This window comes from Calonectris borealis, chromosome W (genome assembly GCF_964195595.1).
Source record: "Calonectris borealis chromosome W, bCalBor7.hap1.2, whole genome shotgun sequence".
Taxonomy (NCBI): domain Eukaryota; kingdom Metazoa; phylum Chordata; class Aves; order Procellariiformes; family Procellariidae; genus Calonectris; species Calonectris borealis.
In genome coordinates, this window is record NC_134351.1 from 25,698,862 (window position 1) to 25,723,189 (window position 24,328).

The 24,328-nt window shown below is 51.3% G+C and overlaps 1 pseudogene; it reads right to left on the reverse strand.

Moving 5' to 3' along the window:
- The window catches only part of LOC142075088 (ciliary neurotrophic factor receptor subunit alpha-like), a 202,409-nt pseudogene that overhangs the window by 11,189 nt on the left and 166,892 nt on the right, over positions 1 to 24,328 (reverse strand).

Consider the following 24,328-nt stretch of genomic DNA (forward strand, 5'->3'; position numbering starts at 1 on the left):
CATGCCACGCAGTGGGGACCCGCCTGGACGGGAGCAGCCCAGAGCTGTTTGGTGGCATCCACCAATTTCCCACATGGAAGGTAATGCCAAGGTGATCAAGCTCAATTAATTCCTAATGACAATTAATGAAACCTCACTGAGTGATTTGCCAGCCCCCTGCAAGTGTGTTTCTCCCAGCTCGGTCCGTGCTGGGCTGGGGGTGCCTTGGAAGCAGGGAATGAGCGCAGGGCTCAGAAAGATGCTGGGGTTATCCAGCTGGTGTGTGGGTCTCTCTAGGTTTTTCGGCATCCCCTGAGCCCTCCTGGCTGCTCCCTGAGTCCCGCAGCAAGCAGGCCGGGCAGGACATGGGGGCTGGCCAGCCCTGCTGAGGTCCCACTGGCCTGGCCAGGCTGCTGCTCCATCTGGAGCATTTTCTCCAGCCTGAAGAGTCCTCCTGGCTGAGCACTTCCCCTTGAGAACAATTCCTGCCTCTCCCCAGCTGCAGCCAGCCTGCAGCTGAATGTTTGCAGATGGGGCATCACAGGCATGATGGGGTCAAGGCTGTGCCTGCGACATCCTCCCCCAGGACCCAGGCTGCAGGGCCTGGAGGACCTGCCTTGTCTGGGGGAGGATGTTCCCCCAGGACCTAGGCTGGAGGACCTGGAGGACCTTCCTTGTAGGACCTGGGAGGATGCTGCCCTAAGCTCCTCTTTAGACAGCAGATAAAAAGGGAAGGTGTAGACGACAGCATCTATCCCTCCCCACACATACAACGTCTGCAAGCAGCACTTCTGAGCTGGGCAACTGGGGGGACACATCCAACATTTGCCATGGTGGGTGAGAAAGTCCCTGGGCGGGTGCCCGTGGCTCAGCACAGAAGTGCAGCAGCAGATGGGAAAGCACACGGGGACTGGGTCCAACTGGACACAGACAGGGAGAGCCGGGGGGGGGAGCACTGGGGAGGTTGTGGGGAGACGGATGGACGCAGAGCATCAAAGGAAGAGGGACAAATTCCTTAATCTGCGTCCCTGCCACCCAGAGACAAAAGTTGGAGGAAGGCTGCGCATGGTATTTTTTTTGGCTGGGGGGGTCTGCGTGTCACTGTCTGCCTTTGTGCACCTGCCAAAAGTCACTCTGGCTGGCTGTGAAGTGTTGCCCAGATTAATGAGGGATCAGTAGCCAGTGCAATGCAGAGCTATTAGCATTAACAACAACCAAAAAAAAAAAGCGCCCTTGAACCCAGTAATTCAGCTGACAGCTTGCCAAGGACAGCATGGGCTGGTGGGCTGGGATCCCATTCCCTGCCGTGGCCACACAACCCCATCAGACTGCTTGGAAAGATAATGGGGCTGCCGAGGGATGGCCAGTGCCCACCCACAGCCCCGGCAGCGCTGAGAACCGGGGACAAGCCCAGGGGCCGGTGCTGCACGGATGGGACGGGGACAGGCACCCAGGGCAGGCAGAGGGGAGGATTTCCCAGCGCTCGGTTTTCCCCCTGTCCACGCTGGGGGAACATTCACACCACCCATCCACACCATCCACCCCAACAGGGAACATCCGTGTGTGCCCACATCCTGGTCTCTGCCCACAGACTGTCTTGTGGTGCTCGGCGCAGCAGGAGTTAAGGAAGCCATTCCCCGCCCCGGGCTCCCCCCGCTCCTGCTGCCCCCAGCCCACCCTGCCAGGGTGCCCCAGCAGTAAAAAAGGTCACAGCGCTCCGTTCCCACCCGGGCTCTGCTCCTGGTCCAGCTAGCAATTACTTGCGAACAGGGTGATGCACAGGCAGGTCTGAAGCACAGATGGCCCTTGGAAGGGGATGGCGGGGGGGAGGAAACCCCAACCCTCCCTGCCCCAGCAGCTGGGCTGGGGGCTGGTGTGTGTTGGAAGGAGGCGGAGGGGGAGAAGGGGATCGGATGCCTCCCTCTCTGCATCCCACATGAAAATGTGTTTGCTGGCTCCCCCACGGCGGCTCTGGCTCTGCTTTCCATTCCTTGACACCTCCCGCTCCCCAGCACGGCTCCCAGCACGGGAAGGGGGTTCTCTGCTGCTGGGATGTCAGCCTTGCGGAGATGGGGGGCTGGTACTCCTCAGTCCCACGGTGGGAGCCAGCCCTCCCCGGGGACCACCGGTGCCAGCACCAACCTGCAAGGCTGGGACTGAGCAAACCCCAGAACACCCTTTGAGCCAGATAACCCCCCCGGGTACCCTCTCCCACAGCATCACCTTCCCCTGCCTGGAGGTCGAGGGGCTGGGGAGCAGCTGGGGCAAACTGTCCCCAGGAAGGATATCCAGCCTAAATATTTCCTTTCCTCCCTGGAAAAAAAATTCATCGCTTCCCATCAAAGGACAATCCACACTTTCCTGCCATTTTCACCCCCATCCTTTCAGACAGGGAAAGGCAGCCCCTGCACGCACTGCCCCGAGGCTGACAACCTGAGCTCGTCCCCTTCCTTCCTCTGCTGATGCACCACCTCCGTGCATGCCAGGACAGAGACCACGCGCCTGTCCCAGGTGTTGTATCGAGCCCGGACGAGCCTGGCTTCCCGAAAATAAAAGGAGCACCCCGGCTTTCGTAGAGTGCAGTTGATCTGCTCACACAGCCTGTGCCACCCACAGCGAGCGGGGTGAACGCGGAAGGAAACCACTCGAAAGAGCACAGGCTGGGTCTGCCGCGCTTCTCACGTCCTCGCAGCCTCCCCCACCCCTGGATGCTCCCTGGGTTATCCTGGATAACGGGGGAAATGGGAACTGGGAGGGGGATGGGGCACCCTGGTGGGCTCGAATTCACAGCCTCTTTTCCCTGCAACAAGTGGCCAGATCCTGCCACCTGGCTGCAATGAGTTTTGCAGGGACTCATGCTACATGAGTAGCTGCTGTTTCAGGTGCCTTCAGTCCCCGCAATCCGAGGGGGATCCTGGCAGGCTCCCACCTGCCATGGGGAACAGGCTAAACCAAAAGCAGGGGTAACCCCCAGGCAAGCTGCCCCACCGCTGGGAAGCTCAGGAGGGTTGCTGCAAACAGCCACTGCAGCCTGCAAAAAGATGTTGCCAGCGGAAAAGAAATGGATTGCTTTTCCCCTTTCAAAGCTACGTCTGGAGAGCAAATAGGTCTGACATTCATTACTAATAAATGAGCCCCCAAATACCTCCTCCTTCTGCAGTGCCGCAGGAATCAGTTGGGCTAACCCCAGAAAAAAATTTCTGCCCGGACTTTGGAATAACTAAAGGGTTGGGAAATGCGAACGACCCTGCTTCCCCTCTGCCAGCTGGGTAGCGGTCCCTGCTGTCACCCCCCCTCCAAAAAAAAAGGCTGCTGTGCCACCACTGCACATAGCTCAGCCCCGCTGCTGGTCTGGGAGGATGAGTTATCGCAGGGCTCCTCCACAGCCTGGGTTGTGTCACACCAGATGCAGCTGAATGGCTCCCTTCTGGCTTAAAACAAAGAGCGTCTTTGAAAGTGGAGCTGTAACCTCATTAATAACGGGACTCTTTCTCTGGATGCACCTTCCCCTCCTGCCAAGTGACAACTGGCAGAGTTCGCTTTCGCTTGTGGCCATGGGGAGGATGGGATCGGGGATGCTCGGGGCGCTCAGCACCGGCTCTAACCCTGCCTGGCACCGGCATCTGCTGCCCGCAGATGCAGTGGGCTGGGGGATGAAAGCAGATGGGTGCAACTTGTGCATGGGCACCATGGGGCATGGGAGGCTACACCGGCACCAGGGATCTACACATGGGCAGGGAAAGCTAAGCTTGTTGGTGCCATCCTGCCCGTGTGTAGCTGTGCGAGCGTGCAGGTGAACACAGGCACGTGCATGAGTGCTCTGCTGCTCAGTGGCACCTTCAAGGGCTGCCTTTGGAGGCCTGATCCTTCCGGGTGCTCAGTACTTTTAGGTTATTAGCAGTTCCCTTGGGGGCTGAGAGCACCCAAGCAGTGCCAGCCAAGGGTCCCGGGCCCAGCTCCATCCCTGGAGCTGGAGGTGGACAGAAAAGGTGATTTCTGAGCATTTCCCACCTCCATCCTCCTCCGAGGCGCTCTCTGCTCCAGCCCTGCCTGTCCCACGCCAAGCTGCGAGCGAAACTATTACAGCCTCAACATTTTGCTCCTACCTATTAATTCTCTTTTTTTTTCCCCCTTCTTTTTTAATCACTGACTTTGCAGCCGGGAGGGGAAGGGAGAGAAGTGCCGCAATAAAAGCTACCAGGTGTGAAGCTATAACCCAGCTCACTCAGGGTGACCTCCCTGACAAGGTTGCCTTGCAAAGAGGGGGAGCTCAGGCAAAGCGGCAGAGGCACGAGGGGATGCAAATGGGCGCAAAGAAGTGCGTCCGCCGCGCCGGCGGGGATGCAGCTGCGGCAGGCGGTGGCACTAATTGCCTTCCCTGGCTCCAGCCCTCCCCCTTGCCCGTCGCAGGCAGGATACGCATTAGCACACACTTTCAGGTTATTTCGGGCTGCCCCAAGGCAGGAGCTTCCAGAGACAGCCTGTGAGATTCACCTATTTGACCAAAAAAAGTTTCTTTGCCTTGGGAAGAGGATCCTGAGCCCACCCTGGCAGCCACCCCAGACACATGAGTGATGATGGCCAGCCCAGAGGACCAAGCCCTCCTCACACCAATGAACCCAACTGCTAAATATTCGGCAATACCCCCAAATTGCCAATTCCTGTTCCCAAATTCCCATCATTTGCCTGGATCAGAGCTGCTCAGCAGCGGAGCTGGCACAGACCCCTGCATCGGGGACTCTGTGGCCCCAGCTCCTAAAATCCCAGGATGGTGGGAGCACCTCTGGTTGCTTTTCCAAAGAAGGACATTTCCAGCCTTTGCAAATGCTCACGGACATGGCTCTAATGCTTCCAAGACAGAAGAGGAAGAAGAGAACCCAACCACATTATTAGCTTTAAATATCTTATATCCTTTTACTGCAAATCTCAAGATCTGAGGCACAGCCTGCCTCACAGTTCGTTAACATTTCATGTTGTCAGCACAGCCAATGGGTTCAATTAGACTTCGTGATGGCATCTGCAAATTGCTGGCAACCCACCGGAGGAAATCCTCCCTCAGCTTGGCCGCCAGCTCTGATGCTGCTTAAGAAATACCTTCTGAGCCTTGCCACGTTCCCAGGACCTGCACTGAGCTGGTCAGTGCTCAGTGCATGAGATCTCCCCCAAAAACTGGGAAAGGGGGAGATCCTGCTCCAGCAAATGCTATGGGGTGGGAGCAGATCGGGTGCAAGACCTGCCCTGGGCTCCCTGAAGATGCCCAGGATGGCACCTGGCCACCCACCTGCATCTAGGGGTGAGCATGCAGACGTGCTCACAGGGAGATCGCATGTGTGAGTGCTGCTGTTGTGAGTTAACTGAATGAGCCTGTAAAACCAGAAACAGGCTATTAGCAATCCATTAGGAAAGGGTATCCAGTTCCAGCCTAGGTAAGCCATTAGAGGAACATCTGAGAGCATTAGGAGAGCTCACTTGGGGCCAGGATGGGGCTATAAAACAGAAGAGGAAACCACCCTAATCTGGCTTGAATTACAAACTTAAAAGCAGGAGAAAAATAAAGGATACCCTAAACATTTAATGTTTTATATTTAGGAGACAGAATGGGGGATTCTGCCAAAAGGAGAGAATAAAAAACCTGTTTAGGCTACAAATATCCCATATCTCTTCTGGCAGGAGAGAAACCACCATCCCTTCTTCCAGAAAGGGAGGAGCATGACTTTAAAGTTGCTCGGTTTTCAAAGCGAGCTCGGTGCTGGTGGGGTGGAGGGGAGTCGGTGGCCACCCAATGTGACACAATGTGACACAGCTGCATCCTGAACAGCCGGGAAATGCCCGTGTCCAGGTTTGAGGGAGCTGCTGCAAGGCGGCACGATGGCTCCAGTGCAAGGAGCATCCCGCACACGTGCATGCCCCGCCGCACGCTGACGTGGAAACTCATCATCATCATCTCTCCACGATAATAATTCCCAGAGCACATCATCCTAATTCCCAGAGCAAACTGCAACATGAGAGCTGCTAAGTAGCTTGAGAGGAAAGGCGCTGCTGAGCAGGTGAAAGGGAGCACAAATGGCACACTGGGGCTCAAACGCACCTTTGCAAAGCACTGGGGAAGGGATGAGGGTCCCCCCCAGTTCTGGGTCAGCCCCGGATTTGGCAGCTTGGCTGCAGCTCTGGCCCTTGCTCAACGCCAGGCTTGGGCCAAGCATCGCCCTGCTCTCTCCAGGGGGAAGCTGTGTTTATGGCTAGCTTGCGCAGTGGCGGTCTCAATAAGATCCACCGCTCCCGCCATAGATGGCTTCATCTTCTGGTACCAAGCCCTGGCATTATTAAAATCCTGAAAGGAAGAGCCTGGGAGAAAGCAGACACTGATTGAATCAGGCCCTATGGTATTCGACAGCTCTACATCCATCTGATCCTATTAGTGCTTATTCGGTCCTGCCTGCTGAAGTGCTGTGCATAAATCAGACCCTGCAAAGATAACGGGAGGTGGAGGGGAGAAAGGGGAGTTGCTTCTTCTGCCAAGAAACACCACATGTGAGTGGGGCCTGCATGGATATTCGTGGCTCTGGGCAGTCCCTGGTGCTTCCTTGCAGGCTTGCTCCCGCAGGGATGCTGGGCTTCCCCCGGGGCTGCCAAGGGGGTGGCAGGAGATGCTTAAAACCCACAGCCAGTGCATGGGCAGGTTGCCATGAGGAGGCAGGGATGGGGCTCGGCGTGGGGGCCTGGGGCACATGGGGATGTGCTGGAGCATGCAGTTACCCAGCTCCTCTAAGCTGCCGGCAGAGACTTCTCTCCCCACTGGGCTCCCAAGCCGCCCCACTGTGTGCAATGGCTTTTCCGTGCCAGCAGCCAGTGGGGACAGCAAGAGCCGAGACAGGGGGCAACTCGTGGCAGGAGACCTTCACCTCGGCAAGAAATAAGACACCGCTGTGCAAGCATGGGTCCTGCTGCTTGCCCACTGCATCCTCTCAGGGTGTTTGTCCCTTCAAGGAGAGACCCAACACCACCACTATAGGACGAGCTGGATGGCTGAGCCAAGCTTGGCCCCACCAAACCATGTCCTTCCCTCTCCTGGCTGGATTTTGGGGGACAGGGACACCCCCCAATGTGCCAGTGAGCACTAGGTCAAGCAAAGTAGAGCTCAGCGTGGCTTGGGCATGCTCCCAGTGTGCCGGCATCAGGGGGGTTAATTTTTGGGTGCAAACCCCTGCATTTGCAGGGTGCCTGGCAGGCACCTAAGCAGGGCTGCGGCTGAGCGTGCCAAGGGGGCCCAGGGTTGGAGTGGCTCTGGCTGCTGCAGCGCTGCCATCCCCTGGTGTTCGGGAGCTGATTGAATTAGGCTTCACAAATAATTCATCTGATGAATAGTGGCAGTTTTCCTCAAATCATCCACAAATCAGATTTTTCATTACCCAGCCAGCGGGGCAGAGAGTCAGAAAACAAGGCTGGTACCTCGCTTGCTGAATGCTTGCGCTCGCTCACCGAGCAAATTATTCCCCAAACACACTTCTCCATCAGCCAGTGATGGGAGACACGTCTCTCACAAGGGGATATTGATTAAAAGTGGTACCTGGGACCACTGTGCCCTCCCAGGATGCCAAGAGAGGAGCCCTTCCCAGCCCTCCTTGCACCCACCACAAGGGCTGGTACCCTGAGCTCTCTCCGCAGCTCGGGGTATCTTTAAATAGGAGAAACCAAGTTTGAACTGCCCCAAAACTGCCTTTTCCAGCCAAGGTGGCCCTGCCACTGGTGGCCCTGCCACTGGTGTCCCCAACACCTCCATGTATTTCCCACCATCGCTGCCTGCCCAAGAGCACTGATGGAGAGGCCACGACATCCTTTCAGAGGCCCTGTGGTAAGGGGGACTGGCACGGCTAGGCCCTGCAAATATGATACCTAATACCCAATGATGGAGGGACTGGCCACCCTGAGGGTGTCGAGGTGGGAGGCAGCCCACTGGCTCCCCCATCATTTTTGGGTGCAAAAATGGGCGAGGTAAAAACATCAGCTTTTTCCACAACGGTTTCACACTTTGAAAAAACTGACATTTTGTTTGGTATTTCCCATTAATTCTTTCCCTTTTTTCACAACTTCTACAATTCGAGCATTTCTCCCCCAAGTGAAAAAAAATATCCGAAGCAAACTAATACCCAAACTCCACCTCTGCTTTCTTACCCCTCGGGATGCTCCACAGATGCTCTCCTGCTCCCCGGAGGGAAGCGAAGGGCAAAGAGAGACAAGCAAGAAAAAACCCTCTCCCAACCCTTCTCTGATTTTCAAAGCCATCAGCAAAACGCTTCAATCTGAAACATTACCTGCTGCGCTGCCTCGTGAAAAAAATCCCCTCTCAGCCACTTCTCTCCCCAAGAAGAGCTGGCTGGCAGAAAACTCTGCTTGGCTCCGTGGCGCAGGTGAGCTCCCCGGGGACCGGGTACTGCCTCCTATTTGTCTTTTTTTATTTTTTTTTTTTTTTTTGGCAAAATGCTTTATCAAGCAAAGCACCTAACTGACTTTCGATTGGCCCAGCTCGGCGCAGAGGGGATGCTGGATGAGCCATGCCAGCATAGCAGCACCTCTCCTTGAGCGACAGATTTTTTTCCTTCACAAGCTGAGCATGCAAGTAGCACACAGGAAAAAAAAAAAGCCCATTCGTTATCTTCCTGCAGCTAACAAATGAAATCTGTCCTCCAGGCTGCCAAGGATTTCACTGACTTTTTTTTTTTTAAAGAAACAAGAAATAAAAGTAAGAAATACGATAACATCACGGCAATCGCTCCATGACTGTGCTCTGAGTTACAGGAAGTGGTATTTTATCTTCAGTTCAAAAGCTAAATGTGGCAGAGGTGCATTTAAATGCGGTGACATTTATACTTTAAATGCCTTTTACATCTCGTTGGCAAGTTTTATATAGGACATATGTATGGAAAGTAGATAAGGGCCGTGGATGAAAATGCAGAGCGGGGAGAGGCTGCAGAGCCGTTAGTAGGCAGAATGTGAGTTAAAAGAAAGACAGAGAAGAAGAGAGAAGGGAGGTGTCCTGGTTTCGGCTGGGATAGAGTTAAACTTCTGCCTAGTGCTGTGTTTTGGATTTAGTATGAGAAGAATGTTGATAACACACTGATGTTTTCAGTTGTTGCTAAGTATCTTGTCAAGGACAACTACCCTCTGCTACCAAGATAGACTGGGAGGAGGGAACACAGCCAGGACAGCCAGCCCAGCTGGCCAACAAGGTATTCCATACCATGTGACGTCATGCTCAGTATATGAAGGGTAGGCGTGATCCAGGAAGTACCGATTGCTACTTGGTTATCGGTCAGCGCGGGTGGTGAGCAATTGCATTGTGCATCACTCATTTTGTATATTCTATCATTATCATTATTATTTTCCCTTTTCTGTTCTATTAAACTGTCTTTATCTCAACCCACAAGTTTTTCTCACTCTTACCCTTCCGATTCTCTCCCTGTCCCACTGGGGGGTGGGGGGAGTGAGTGAGCGGCTGCGTGGTATTTGGCTGCCTGCCAGGTTAAACCACGACAGGAGGAGAGACAGAGAAAGAGAGGAAAAGGGTCTGTGTTGCCTGGGCAATAAATAGACATTTTTTTTGGTCCCTGAACACTTGTTCCCAGTGCATCCCCATGTTGCCACCCCTGTGCCCACCCCCCGCTCCCTCCTGTCCTGGCCAGCTCAGTATCGCTTACGTGTTGCTACTGGTCCAGGATGAGGGGCCAATACCACAGGAAGAACTTGAGCGGGAAGGACTCAGGGTCAGGCCAGGATGAGGGGTTTTGCCACGTCACCTCCAGCCTCCAAGGGCTATTGGGCACGGCTTTAGCCACCACATTCTCCGGAGGGTCCGGCTTTACTGGAAGAGAAGAGGGCAGCTGGCAAAGCTTTGCACATGGCATCCTTCCTTACACCCCTCCACACAGTTGGCTGGGCTTTGCACTGTGTGCTTTCCAAGGGGTGCAGCAAACATCATTTTTCCAAACGAATTAGATGCAAATCACCTTTTCCTGTCCAGCTGTCCTGGCACAAAATAACCACCACCAAGGATTTTCTGGGGGCACACGGAAACAACTCTGGCCAGAGCAGAGAGCATCTCTCTTCCTCAGGGGTACTTGGGTCAGGGCAAGGAGCCCTGGATGTCTGACCCACATTCAAACCCACTTGCCTTGCAGAAATGTGGCAGAGTTTGGTTCTTGGGTTTAGGGCTGGGGTTTCGGGGATTCAAAGCATTGGCACATCATATTCACCAAAGGCAAAGGATTGCCGTGGTCACCTTCCACTTCAGGTCTCTCTCTCTCAGCCCTGCTCTGCTTTTGGGATATAGGGATATTTTCTTGCTACCTGACAAGTATTTCAGGCAAATATTAATTGGCTGCGAGCTATGCAACGTGCCTTGAAGTTGCAGCTACTTTAAAGTGCTGGGAGCAAATCACAGACAGGCTGTGATGAACGGCATTGCCCGTTGCAGAGCGAGCCTTGCTCCTCACCAAAGGTTTGCTTAGCTCCTGACAGCTCAAACTCCCAATTTGCAATAGCAAAGCTACAAAAAGACCAAGTTTTGGGTGCACCCACGCCGCTCCTTTTCTCACGGCCAGGAAGGAGCTGGTCACGGGGAGCTGGGCGCGCAGCCGTGCCTGGGGTGGAAGAGGGCTCTCTGTGCACTCTAAGAATAGCAATGCATATGAGTCCTCATGTCCTGGGAGGGCTCTCAACCCCCTCCAAAGTCCACATGCAGGCCAATGGATGGAAACTATCCCTCCTGGCCTGAAAATCTCTGGATTGAGTAATGGTCCTCTGGCTCCAACCACCTCAAGCAGCAGCTTGCAAAGGTGCCAGCATCAATCTCTACCCCCAATCATGGAGGAGGGATGCCAGGGCCATGGGGAGCCCCTCTCTGCCTCAGAGGTCTTCTCCTCTGTGCTGGCCCCAGGGGTTCACCTGCTGTGGGCAGGAGGTGATGTCCCTGCAGGGGCTTTGCCTCCTCTGGGAGATGAAGGAGGTGGTGGCAAGTGAGCTGCTCCCTTGCCAGCCTGCCTGCCTGCAGCCCTGCCCTATGCACGAAGGGCATTTCTCCCTCTGCTTGAAGCTGTATGGGACCAAGCACTGATGTGGGGCCAGTCTGCTGCAAGGGGAGTCGTGCGTGAGCTGTTCACTGCCACTTCTGCTCCAGGATGATGGTGGCATCACAGCAACCATCCCCAGGAAGACACCTTCCCTGTGTTACCATACAGTTACCAAGCAGTGCTGCTACTTTAAATTTCTCTGTAAAGCCCCAAACCATGATTGGGTTAAATTCCAATCAAACTAATGATCAAAAGAAATCACTAGTTGCTAGGAGTAGATGTTTGAAACAAATAGTTATTATAAATTCAGGTAGAGTGTTCTGTTCATGTTTCTATAGTACAGTACAGTACAAATAAATTTAGGAACATGAGGGATTGTTGGTTTGTTAAATATTAGAAGATAATTTAGCATACCATTGTAAGAAGCAACTGATGCTTAGAAGAAACCAGTTGAAACAAATCACCTAGGTCGGATAGAAGCCAAGAGGCCACTGAGTCTGCGCAAAGTAAAAGGGTCAGCCAACAGTGACGAAGAGGAGTCACTGGCCTTCATCTCCAAGACCCCTGACGACCACCACCAAGCAACAGTGCGCAGGCGCAAATGGGAGGAGAGCTCATTTTAATACGAAGCGAAGACTAGTCATGCATATGTATTAGTAAATGATGTAATGCTATGTATATTTATGATTTTGTTGTATAAATTTATGGTGAAAGGTGCAACAAATTGGACACGCTGTGGTGGAGCGATCCCCCGTGTCCCCAGCGCTGCTAATAAAGAATGCCTGCCTTTTAACACTACATTGGTGTTACGAGGTTCCTTCCCGATTTCGGTGACAGTTTTGGCGACCCAGATGGGACCCTGCTTGTGAATCTCGACGGATCCGTGGGATCACAGGACCTCCAGCCGGCACCGAGGGATTCTCGGGGAGAACCTCTGATCCCCGGACCGAAGAATTCAAAGCAAGTCCCCTGGAACAGGTAAAAAGGCATTCTTTTCTAAAAAGGGAAAGGGGTTAGAGTCCCCGCGGTCTGCTCGTAAGGCGCGGCGAAAGCTACGCAGAGTTGGGCTGAGAGGTACCTAGTAATAACGCCTGCCCATAAGTCGCGGTGAAAGCTTCGCAGGGTTGGGCTAGAGACCCGGGTAAAGGAAGGGGTTAGAGTCCCCGCGGGGTTAGAGTCCCCGGAGAGGGAGCTCCACCAGGGGTTGGGGTCCCTCTGACTAGTGACTGGTGATAGTGCACAATCACACTCAACTAGTCTTTGGAGGATGGGTACTTTTCCGAGCAAGAAAGCAGTCCCACAAAGAACACCCTTGGGATGTATTTTGAAGCATTGGAAAGATTTGGGGGGTGATCCTTTGACTCGGAAACAGCTAATTGAATATTGTAATAATTGGTGGCCCATGTATAAATTGGAAGATGGGGAAAAATGGCCAGAGAATGGAACATTGCAATATAATACCATCCTACAACTGATGTTATTTTGTAAGAGGGAAGGTAAATGGGATGAAATGGCATATGTTGATTTGTTTTTCGCATTGCGACCAGATTGGAGTGACTTACAAGTGATATTGGATGCTTTGCTTGATGATACTGATAAAGGGATGGTATTAAATGCTGATAGGAAGCAGGTAGAAGGGGCACATGCTAGCGGGGGTTTACAGGGAACAGTGGAACAGAATTTTCCATCTGTGAATCCTGAATGGGACCCTAATCAACCAGGGCCCAGAGAGATGTTAAATAGATATCAGAGGTGGATTTTATACGGTGTGAGACATGCAATGCCCAAGGCAATGAATTGGTCAAAACTATATGATGTAAGACAAGAACCAAATGAGTCTCCCTCAGCCTTCATGGAAAGACTGAAGGTGACTGCTAGAAAATATACTAATTTAGATTTAGATAAACCAGATGAAGAAGCGCAATTGGCCTCTATATTTATGGGCCAGTCGGCCCCAGACATTAGGAAGAAACTCCAGAAATTGGAAGGTTCTGAATCTAGGAATTTGGGTAAAATGCTTGAAATTGCATGGACTGTGTATAATAATAGAGAAAAAGAAAAAGAATTAAGACAAGCACGAAGGGATGGAAAATTGCTGGCTGTTCTAGCTGGAAATAATAGGAGGGGTAGAGGTAGAGGAAGAGGACGTGGAATGAATGTTGGAGATAGAGAAAGGGTAAACCTCCGATTGGCGGAAGATCAATGTGCCGCGTGCAAGGAGCATGGACACTGGAAGAGAGAATGCCCCAAAATTAGAGAATTAGATCCAACTCTTCAAGCAGTTAAATTGATGACCTTGGACGAAGATTTATGAAGGGGACCGGAGGAATCAACCCTAGCTGAACCTCTGGATTTCCCCAAGGAAGAACAAATTCCAGAAGAAGTGGAAAATGCAGTAATTCCATTGGTTTGGGCGAGTGGAAAACCAGGACGATCTAAGTTGGCAGAACCGGTAAAAGTAAACCTGAAACCTGGAGCCAAGCCGGTAAGACAAAAACAATACCCCATTAAGTGGGAGGCTCGGAAAGGATTAGAAGAATTGATTACAAAGTTTTTAGAATATGGGCTCTTGATAGAATGTGAATCAGAATATAACACTCCCATATTGCCAGTAAAGAAATCTGGAGGAAAAGAATATCGATTAGTTCAAGATTTGAGAGCTATAAATCAAATAGTGCAAGATATGCATCCAGTTGTAGCTAACCCATATACTTTATTGACCTCTCTAAAAGAGGAACATAAATGGTTTACGGTACTGGATTTAAAGGATGCCTTCTTTTGCATACCCCTGGATGCAAAAAGCCAAAGCATATTTGCTTTTGAATGGGAAAGCCCTACCACAGGACGGAAGACACAATTGACATGGACTGTACTTCCACAAGGGTTTAAAAATAGCCCTACAATATTTGGAAACCAATTGGCAAAAGAATTGGAAATATGGAAGAGACAGAATCAAGGGAAAGGCACATTGTTACAGTATGTGGATGACATCTTGATAGCGGCAGAAAACAAAAAGGAGTGCCTCGAGAGTACTATTAGTTTATTGAACTTCCTGGGCCAAGGTGGATATAGAGTCTCTAAGACTAAGGCCCAAATAGGAAAAGAAACTGTGATTTACCTGGGTTTTGAAGTATCCCAGGGACAAAGACAATTGGGGAATGAAAGAAAGGAAGCAATCTGTCAGACCCCTGAACCCAATAGCCCAAAGGAATTGAGAGCCTTTTTGGGAATGGTTGGATGGTGCCGACTTTGGATTGTGGACTATGGACTATATGTAAAGCCACTATACGAGGCTTTGAAAGAATCCAAAGATCGGTATTTGACCTGGACACCTGAATGCCGAAAGTCATTTAAAGAACTAAAGAAAGCATTGATGATGGCTCCTGCTTTAGGACTACCTGATGTGACTAAGCCGTTCGAGCTGTTTGTGCACGAGAGACAACATCTGGCTCTGGGAGTGCTGACACAAAGACTGGGATCCTGGAAAAGACCGGTTGGGTATTTCTCCAAACAACTTGATAATGTGAGTAAAGGATGGCCGGGATGTTTGCGCGCTGTAGCAGCAACAGTGTTGTTGATCCAAGAGGCTCGAAAGTTGACTATGGGACAGAAGATGGTGGTATATGCCCCACACATGGTGATAACTGTTCTAGAGCAAAAGGGGGGTCATTGGTTGTCCCCTAGCAGAATGCTAAAATACCAGGTTGTCCTATTGGAACAAGATGATGTGGAATTGAAAACCACACCAATTGTCAATCCAGCAATATTTCTAACAACAGAGAATCCAGCAGGAAGTTTAGAACATGATTGTTTGCTAACCATTGAACAAGTCTATTCCAGTAGATTGGATTTGAGAGATGAACCTCTGGAACATCCTGACTTGGAACTGTTTACTGATGGAAGCAGCTTTGTCCAGGAAGGAAAGCGAATGGCCGGGTATGCTGTTGTCACCACCACCGAGGTACTGGAATCAAGGATGCTGCCTACAAATACCTCAGCACAGAAAGCAGAACTGGTTGCATTAAGGCGAGCTCTGCAAATTGCCGAGGGAAAAAGGGTAAACATTTGGACTGATTCTAAATATGCGTTTGGTGTGATCCATGCTCATGGAGCTATTTGGAAAGAGAGAGGATTGTTATCAGCTCAAGGAACATCTATAAAATACAAGGAAGAAATTCTCCAACTTCTAGAAGACGTACAGAAACCGAAAGAAGTAGCAGTAATGCATTGCAAAGCCCACCAATTTGGTCAAACAGTAGTAAACATAGGTAATCGATTGGCAGATAAAGCTGCGAAAGAGGCAGCAAAACAAGGCATCCTTGCACTAGTACCAGTAAAACACATAAAACTCCCTGATTCAAAACCAAAATATAGTAAATTGGATAACCAATTGGCAGAGCAATTAAAGGCATCCCAAAATGCCGAAGGATGGTGGGTAACACCGGAAAAACAAGTAATAGTGACCCCGCAGGTTATGATAGAACTTGCAAGAGAAAAGCATGAGCAGACACATTGGGGAATAGATGCAATGATATCTAGTTTGAAAACATTTGCAGTTTGCGTGGGAATGACAGGAATAGTTAAATCAATAGTAGCTAAGTGTTTAATTTGTCATAAGAATAATCCTTTGAACCAAAAGAAGCCACCGTTAGGAGTAATAAAGCAAGGAAATTCTCCTGGAGATTATTGGCAAATTGATTTTTCTGAGTTACCCAGGCAAAATGGGTGTAGATATTTGTTAGTGTTGATTGACACATTTTCTGGATGGCCGGAGGCCTTTCCTTGCCGCACCAACAAAGCCAAAGAGGTAGTCAAAATATTATTGAAAGAAATAATACCTAGATTTGGAGTACCGATAGGAATGTCTTCTGATAGGGGACCGCATTTCGTGGCAGAAATGGTCCAGCAAATTAGCAAAATTTTAGGCATCAAGTGGGACCTACATACCCCCTGGAGACCACAGTCAAGTGGAAAAATAGAGAGAATGAATCAAACATTGAAAAGACAGATAAGTAAAATTTGCCAGGAAACATCTTTGAGGTGGCCACAGGCCTTACCGTTGGCTCTTTTAAGAATTAGAATTCAACCAAGATCAAAAGACGGTGTAAGTCCATATGAAATTTTGTATGGTAAGGCATACCAAATTCCTTTAATCCCAGGGGATATTAAGGTAACTGGGGAAACTGATTTGAAAAGATATTTGATTTCTTTAGGGAAAGTCCTTGGAGCACTCCGAAGATATGTGGTATTGACTAGATCACTTGCCTTGGATACGCCTGTACATCAGTATCAGCCAGGTGATCTTGTATATGTAAGAACCTGGAACTCTGAACCACTGCAGGAGAAGTGGAAGGGACCCTTCCAGGTACTGTTAACAACTTACACTGCAATCAAAGTAGAAGGAGTGGAGCCGTGGATACATTACACTCGAGTAAAGAAGGCCCCGTCGTGGAAAATTATTAATAGGGATCCAGAAACTGCAAAATTGACTCTAAAATGTGTCTGATTGTAAGAAAATGTATGTTAATCTGGCAATTAATATTGGTGGGAACTTTATTTGGAGAAGAAGGAAATCAAATGAACAAAACAGAAATTGAAGATTCATCAGAGCAATTGATACACATTCCCAAAAGGACTCCGGAAGAAAATCTAATGATAGGATTGATAAAGGAGTTTGCTAAATTGCAAAATGTCACCCAAATAACGGCATGCCTCCCAATTCCGAGAGCAGTAGGTGAGTCGATTCCATGGGGAATTTTAACGACAAATTTGAATCCTGGGTAAAATCTTTAATTAGTACTGTATTGTGTTTGTTAATTATTTCCCTAGTGATATTGCTTATCTATTATTGCTTGAAAAGAGAGTTCACAAGGAAGGCTGCCGTTGATCGAAAGATCACTCTCGCACTAGTAGGAAATAGTGGTGACAATTACAATCTAGCAAACACGAATCCTGCCTTTGTAAATAGTTAATATTGTGGAAGTATTGAAATTAAATAAAATTTCAAGACTTCCAAAGGGGGGAAATGTTACCATACAGTTACCAAGCAGTGCTGCTACTTTAAATTTCTCTGTAAAGCCCCAAACCATGATTGGGTTAAATTCCAATCAAACTAATGATCAAAAGAAATCACTAGTTGCTAGGAGTAGATGTTTGAAACAAATAGTTATTATAAATTCAGGTAGAGTGTTCTGTTCATGTTTCTATAGTACAGTACAGTACAAATAAATTTAGGAACATGAGGGATTGTTGGTTTGTTAAATATTAGAAGATAATTTAGCATACCATTGTAAGAAGCAACTGATGCTTAGAAGAAACCAGTTGAAACAAATCACCTAGGTCGGATAGAAGCCAAGAGGCCACTGAGTCTGCGCAAAGTAAAAGGGTCAGCCAACAGTGACGAAGAGGAGTCACTGGCCTTCATCTCCAAGACCCCTGACGACCACCACCAAGCAACAGTGCGCAGGCGCAAATGGGAGGAGAGCTCATTTTAATACGAAGCGAAGACTAGTCATGCATATGTATTAGTAAATGATGTAATGCTATGTATATTTATGATTTTGTTGTATAAATTTATGGTGAAAGGTGCAACAAATTGGACACGCTGTGGTGGAGCGATCCCCCGTGTCCCCAGCGCTGCTAATAAAGAATGCCTGCCTTTTAACACTACATTGGTGTTACGAGGTTCCTTCCCGATTTCGGTGACACCTGCACCACCACCGCTTGCTCCTCTAAGGAGAAACAAGCCTGTGATGCTTTCAAACCTGCTTTCTTGGCTGTGGGTGAGGCAGAGGGGTGCCGCTGAAATGAAGCCACAGCCCAACGACCTTGGTGGGACCCAGAGTTGGTCCTGTTCCCACCGAGACATAGCCCCCATCCCACCACCACCTCTCCCTCCCCAGCCCTCCCACTCAGCACCCTGGCACACACCCCACTGTGGTCCTCCTTCACCATCCCTTCACCACCACCCTGACAGCCTCTCCTGCCTGCCATCGCCTTCCCTCTGCTGCGGTGAGTGCAAGGAGGGCTGGACTGCCTCCTTCATCCCCACTGCACTCGGTGCTCAGAGGATGCTCCTGGGGAGCAGCTGGCGAGCAAACACCCATGGGCCTGAGCACGGGTGCCCAGTGCCACCTCCTGGCTCCCATTGATCCCACTCTGCAGCAGGACGGGACACAATTTTCCATTTACAGCTTTATCCTCTGCAGGAGGGACGACTTGCCGGGGCTGCGCCGTGCTGAGCTACTCCAGATGGCTGTGCAATTCCTCCGCTCACTTTGAATCCTCGGGCTCAGGCTGGACATCAGCTTCCATCAACAGGGACTTGGAGTCCAAACACATACGGAAAAGTATAAATCCAGCACTGGCTCGGTGGGCTCGGTTTGCAAAACAAAAGTCTGTTCGGCTGAATGAATGCAGATGACTGTGAACTGCGGCTCTGCAGTGAGGCCATGGGGAGGAAAGCGCAGGGCTGGGAATGGATGCGACAGGATACTCCCTGGGTAATGCAGAGAGCCTGGCCCTGCTTTTTGGTGTGCCAGCCCAGAGTCACAGCAGAGGGATACTCAAACACAGTTGTGCTGGGCAGGGCACGTGTGCTTGGGCAGCAACAAGAGATGCCAGCGCAGTGGGTTTCAGGAGAGCCAAAAAAAGGTGCCCTGATGCTGAGGTGGGAGTCACCCACTCATTTTGCAGTGATGTGACCCCCAGTTCCACTCCCATGGGTTGGAGACTGTCCCTGAGGCACAGGGGAGGGCTGCCCTGGCTCTGAGCGAGCACGGCAGAGCCCAGCTATTGAAGGGTGCTGCGCTCCTGGCTGCGGCGAGCCTTCAAACAGTGCTGCAGGTTAATGAGAAAAGCAGCAGTCCCCAGCAGGAGGGCTGCAACTACCTCCTCATGCATCCCCCCATCTGTGGGACTCCTGCCCAGGCTAGAAAGCACAGCAGTGCCAGCCCCTTGAAAAGCACAAAGTCGCAGCCATTCCTGCCACATCTGTCCATGGCAGTGGGGATGCGAGAGCTGGGACAGGGGACCACGCCTCTGGCAGCTGGTCCAGTGAGGACAGACCTACATCTCTTAGGACAGACCTCATTACACTGTGCGCATCGTGGGAAACATCAGGGCCGGTCCCACAGGGGCCAGCTGAAGAGCAAGGGGAGATGGGCTGGGTCCAGCTCCCCGATTTCTGCGTGATGTTGAAGGAGTGCTTTATCCTCCGCAGCTTCCCGGGTCCCTGCTCCGCACACGGGGATGAGCGCTCCTCCTTCCCTGGCCTTTGTCTGCCTCCATTTAGCCCGCACATGGCGAGGCAGTGGCTGTCTGGCTGTACATCAGCCAGCATAAGAGCCCTGTCCTCAGCAAGGGCCTGCAGGCAGTAACGTAATAAAAGCAATAATAGTAATAATAATAATGAACGATGGGCATTAGGCTGAGTACTGGTTAAGTGGCTACAAAACCAAATGTAATATTATCCCACAGAGCCAAGGGAGCATCTCCAGACATTCCTGGGAAGGAGATGCGGGGCTTGGCCGGGAGGCGGCTCACAGCTCTTCCTGCTTGGTTTTCGGCTGCTGCTTCCAAGCAAGGGCTCAGCATGCAAGAAGAGATGTGGAGAGCAGCGGACTCATGCAGATGGCCCCCGCGAGCCCTGGTGCTGGAAAGGATCAGGCAATTATCTCCAAATCACAGCTTTTCCTAAAGGCTCTGCATGCTCACACTTAACCACAAGTCTTTAGCTATCTATCGTCCTGGGCTGTTGTTAGAAATGAAGCCGGTGGTTCAGAAAGGCAGCTGAGACCCCGCAGCATGGAGGGGCCCATCACCCATCCCGTCGCCCACGCACCCATCTCTCCAATGAGCGCTAAAATGGATCCCTTGCAGCCATTAAATATCCCCTGGCATTCTCCATGAGCAGAGGGATATTAAACTCCACGTCTTAGTCAAATGTCAGTCTAGGTAATTTAATTCTGCCTCCCTAAGTAGTATGAATTGAACTGACCTTCTGCCTAGGCAACTGTATACCCATGTTCAGAGACTCTGAATTTTGTACAGACACGGGCACGTTTGTCCTCACGCAGCCCCTCCGAGATGCTCTGCATCTTAATCACTCCAGAGCTGGTGCTGAGAGGATCAAATGACCTTCCCAAGGTCACACAAGGAATGGGTGGCAGATTTGGGGAAGGCACCCATGCCTGCAAGGCCCCGTCCAAGGCTGTCTTCCTCCTTTTAATGCTGTGCATCTTCTTCTGCTAATTTGCCCTGGGCTCACACGAGGAGAAAGGTGCCGAGGCACGATGCCGGCATTGCTGCGTGGTGGCGATGTCCCTGCTTTGCTGTAGGATGCATGTGCCAGCTACCTGGTTCTTGGGCTGAAACACGAGCAAGAAGGTGGGGATGTGTCCTGGAGGGCCATAAATGTCGCCACTCTGTCCCAACCATCACGAGGGAGGTGCGCAGCTCCTGACACGCCACCTCACTCCTCCCTGGCACCTTTCTCTGCCTCCAAGCCCTCTCCTCTCCAGCTCCTCCAGCCCCTCTCCCACCTCCTCCTGCCTCAGGGCTGGAGCCCTGACATCTGCAGGGCTTTGCAGAGCCTTGCCCTCCCCATGCTCACCTTTATTAATATCGATACCTTTGCAGAAGATGTAATTATGAAAACAATTTCCAGGAGCGAGACAGGGAGGAAGGCAGCCCAGTTCTCTCGCCTACCGATGAGACATGGGGGCTAGAGGGCTGGAAAACCTCTTCCAGCCATCATTGAAAATGGAAATACAGAGCACCCCCTTGCAGCTGGCTGCTACTAACCTGCACAGCACGACCACCAGCAAGGCATGGGCTCAGGATAGCAAAAGAAAGTACCAATCATTTTCCACTCAATTAGAGCCCATCTTCCGAGCAGCTGGGGAAGGGATTTTCTGCTGGGGGCTCCAGGGAGGGAGGAGGGAGAGAGGAAGCAAAACAAAAGGAGGTCACTCTTTCCCAGGGGGCTTTTTGTGTTTGCCTGGGCCAGGTGGGTGGTCTGACCCAGCAGCGGGTCTGCTCCCAGCTCAGCCGGCACCAGGAGGGAGAGCCGCTGGCACCACGCTGCTCTCACATTGGCTCCAGGCTGCTCCGTTCCCAGCGAGGCACAAGATCAGGGCTTCACGCCTGGGGTTTAACCTCCACACAGAAGATGTGATGGTTTTCTCTAGGCTAAGGTGAAAACACAAGGTGGGCTTTGACATCCCCAGCATGGGGATTTTAGGAGAAGCATCATGCAGTTGCTGGTTGACACCATCTCTCCATTTTAGCAAGATGCATGCACATGTCACAATGCTCCCATGCAGCATTTTTCCAGCAAGCCGATGCTTTGTCCCAAGCAAAACCCAGCACAACTTCCAAGATGAGATCTCAGCCCAGCTGGCACTGGTAGAGATCCCCAAGGCATCTGCTGGGTGCTAGATCCACACTGCCAGCACCTACTGCGCTGGGACACAACCCCAGGCTTGCAGCCACAGAGAGGAGAGCCAGAAGAGAAGTCAAAATGCAGAGGCTTCTGCAAGGAGAGCAAGCAATCTAGGACAAAATTGCCTGGCAAAATATACTAACACAGTGCACTTGTTTTAATTGGAAACACCAGGAAGACACAAGGAGAAGCTCCGTTCAGGGTAGGTGGCTGTTGATTGGCAGCAGCTGAGTTCATCCTGTAATGACTCTGCTAAGCCTGCCAACTGCCTGCTTAAACACTCAATCACCACGGTGTCTATGCTTCTTATGCACAGCGGCCATACCAAATCCTGAGGAGGAGAATTTCATAGCTGTACAGAATGTGGAGATTTTAAGGCCAATATTGAAGTGTTTATTGAAGCGGGCTGGCTCCAGGGTGCAGGACACAGCCCTTCCTATCAGCACCAACCCATCACCCCTTCCCCAAGTGCTGTCCCAGAGGGTGTTAGAGCATCTGCCAGGTGGTGCCGGGGGGGTCTCACCTCCCACTGCAACCACCGGGATGCATCTGGGCACCCTGTGCCTCTCTGGGAGCTCTCGCAAGAGGCAGTGATATTGCACCCGTGCTAATGGCTGGCCTGGGGCAGTGCTGGCCTCCATTCACAGCTCTTCCAACCCCGGCTGAGTTCAAACTCCTGGGCTGGATCTGGCTTGTGCTGGTGCCAGGACACCTGGGGCTCGCAGCTGGGTGTGCTTCCCTGGGGGGTTGCCCTTGTGTGCTGGATGGAGGATGGGCAGATCCCTCCTCCCAAGGTGGTGCCGGCTGTTTTGCTCAGGAGTAGCACCAGATGTTCGGGAAGCCAGGCAGGGCATGGGTGGGATGCAGATGTTACAGGACGATGCCCTGAACTCCTGCAGGAGGGAATGCAAGGAACTCAGAAAATGCAGCTTAATTGCTGCCCTGGGCCCTGCAGGCTGGAGGTTACCTTCATTTTTAAGGAGTGTATCCTCCACAAACACAACAATTTCCATTTAAAGACACCCAAGCAACTGAAACTCCACCGCTTCCCTGCTAAGCTCCTTGCCTTGTTATCAACATTTGCAATACACCAACGAATACAAGCTTTGGATATGGACGGCAGGACAGTCCCTGCTCCAAAATAATTTCCCCGCTCTGTTCAGAGCTGGCACCATGTTTCTTATTTGATGATTTCCAGGATTTGGGATAGAAAGAGAAAATCTGGGACAGCAGTGGAGCTCCTCTTCTTGCACTCCGGCACTTCTAGCTGCTCAGAACTGGCACATGCAGCACATCGAAGGCAACAACTGACTGCTGGCTGCATTTCAAGGATTCATTTATTTGTTTTTCTGGTCCAGTAATTGCCACATGTAACCAGCAAATTGTTTTGCAATGTGTTCCTGATCTCTACTCTCTTCCATTTTTCCTGTTCTTTGAGGATGCACAGTCTTGTCATGGCACTGGCTGTAAGCTGGCTTTGGCTGGTGGCAAAAGCACTGTGCCCAGCTCCCTGCTTTGCCGTGCTTTGCACTGAATTGCTCGGTCCACACCAGTCCGTCACAGTTGGACCATCAGCACCATGGGTCTGGACACGGCCGGGCAGCATCCCTGCAGCACAGGTGGCAGCACGGACACCCCAGCCCCCAGGGCCCGCTGTTCCCTGTCCCACATTGCACAGCATCCACTGCCTGGATGGGGCAGTGAAGAGGTGCAAAGGGGGGAACAGCGTTTTTAGGAGCAGGTTAGGTAAGGGCTGGTGGAGGATGATTTTGGAAGGGCTTATCCTGCCTAGGGATGGGGGGAAGAGGATGGGACATTTTAATTTCTCTTCCAATCCTAATTCTCAGAACTCTGCTTCCAGCACAAACACCAAACCTCTCTTTTAGGAATGCTCAGAGGGGCAAAAAGGGCAATGCCATTTGGACCACACTGGTTTCACAGCCCTCTGCCCCGGTACCTGGCAGACACTTTCCCAGCCCCCAAACAAGGAGGAGCTCAGCAACCACAGGATACCTGGACCACTGGGGATGGGACCAGGAAGGGCACCAGGCCACCAATGGGACCAGCATGGGGGCTGCCTGTGGGCATCCTGCCTGGCTCCCCTAGGATGCTCAGGTGCTGGCATCAGTTACAGCAGGGCCAGAAGAATCAGGGGAGCACCGGGAGGATGCCAGCATGGCTCAGACCCCGGCTCCATCTCATGCGCAGATAGGTAGAGGCTCTACTTGGAGAGCCTGCCCCTTCCCTGGCCCGTCGCTTCAGTGGGTGACGCTGCGTGCAGAGCAAGCCAAACCCAGCACTGTCTCAGAGAAGCCAGTTGCTGCCGTGGAAGTTACCTATGGCGAACTCGTCAATGGTGAGAGTGGTGGAGTTTTTGCCCAGAGCAATTGTGACTGTCAGAGTCACCTTGTACTTCACGGTCGAGAAGAGCTGGAGGTATCTGATGTGACACCTGTTTGTTGTAGTTTAACCTGGCAGGCAGCCAAATACCACACAGCCACTCGCTCACTCCCCTCCCAGCCCCCAGTGGGACGGGGAGAGAATCGGAAGGGTAAGAGTGAGAAAAACTCATGGATTGAGATAAAGACAGTTTAATAGAACAGAAAAGGGAAAATAATAACAATAATAATAACGATAGAATATACAAAATGAGTGATGCACAATGCAATTGCTCACCACCCGCGCTGACCGATAACCAAGTAGCAATCGCTACTTCCTGGATCACGCCTACCATTCATATACTGAGCATGACGTCACATGGTATGGAATACCCCGCTGGCCAGCTGGGCCAGCTGTCCTGGTTGTGTTCCCTCCCAGCCTCTACTTGGTAGCATGGAAG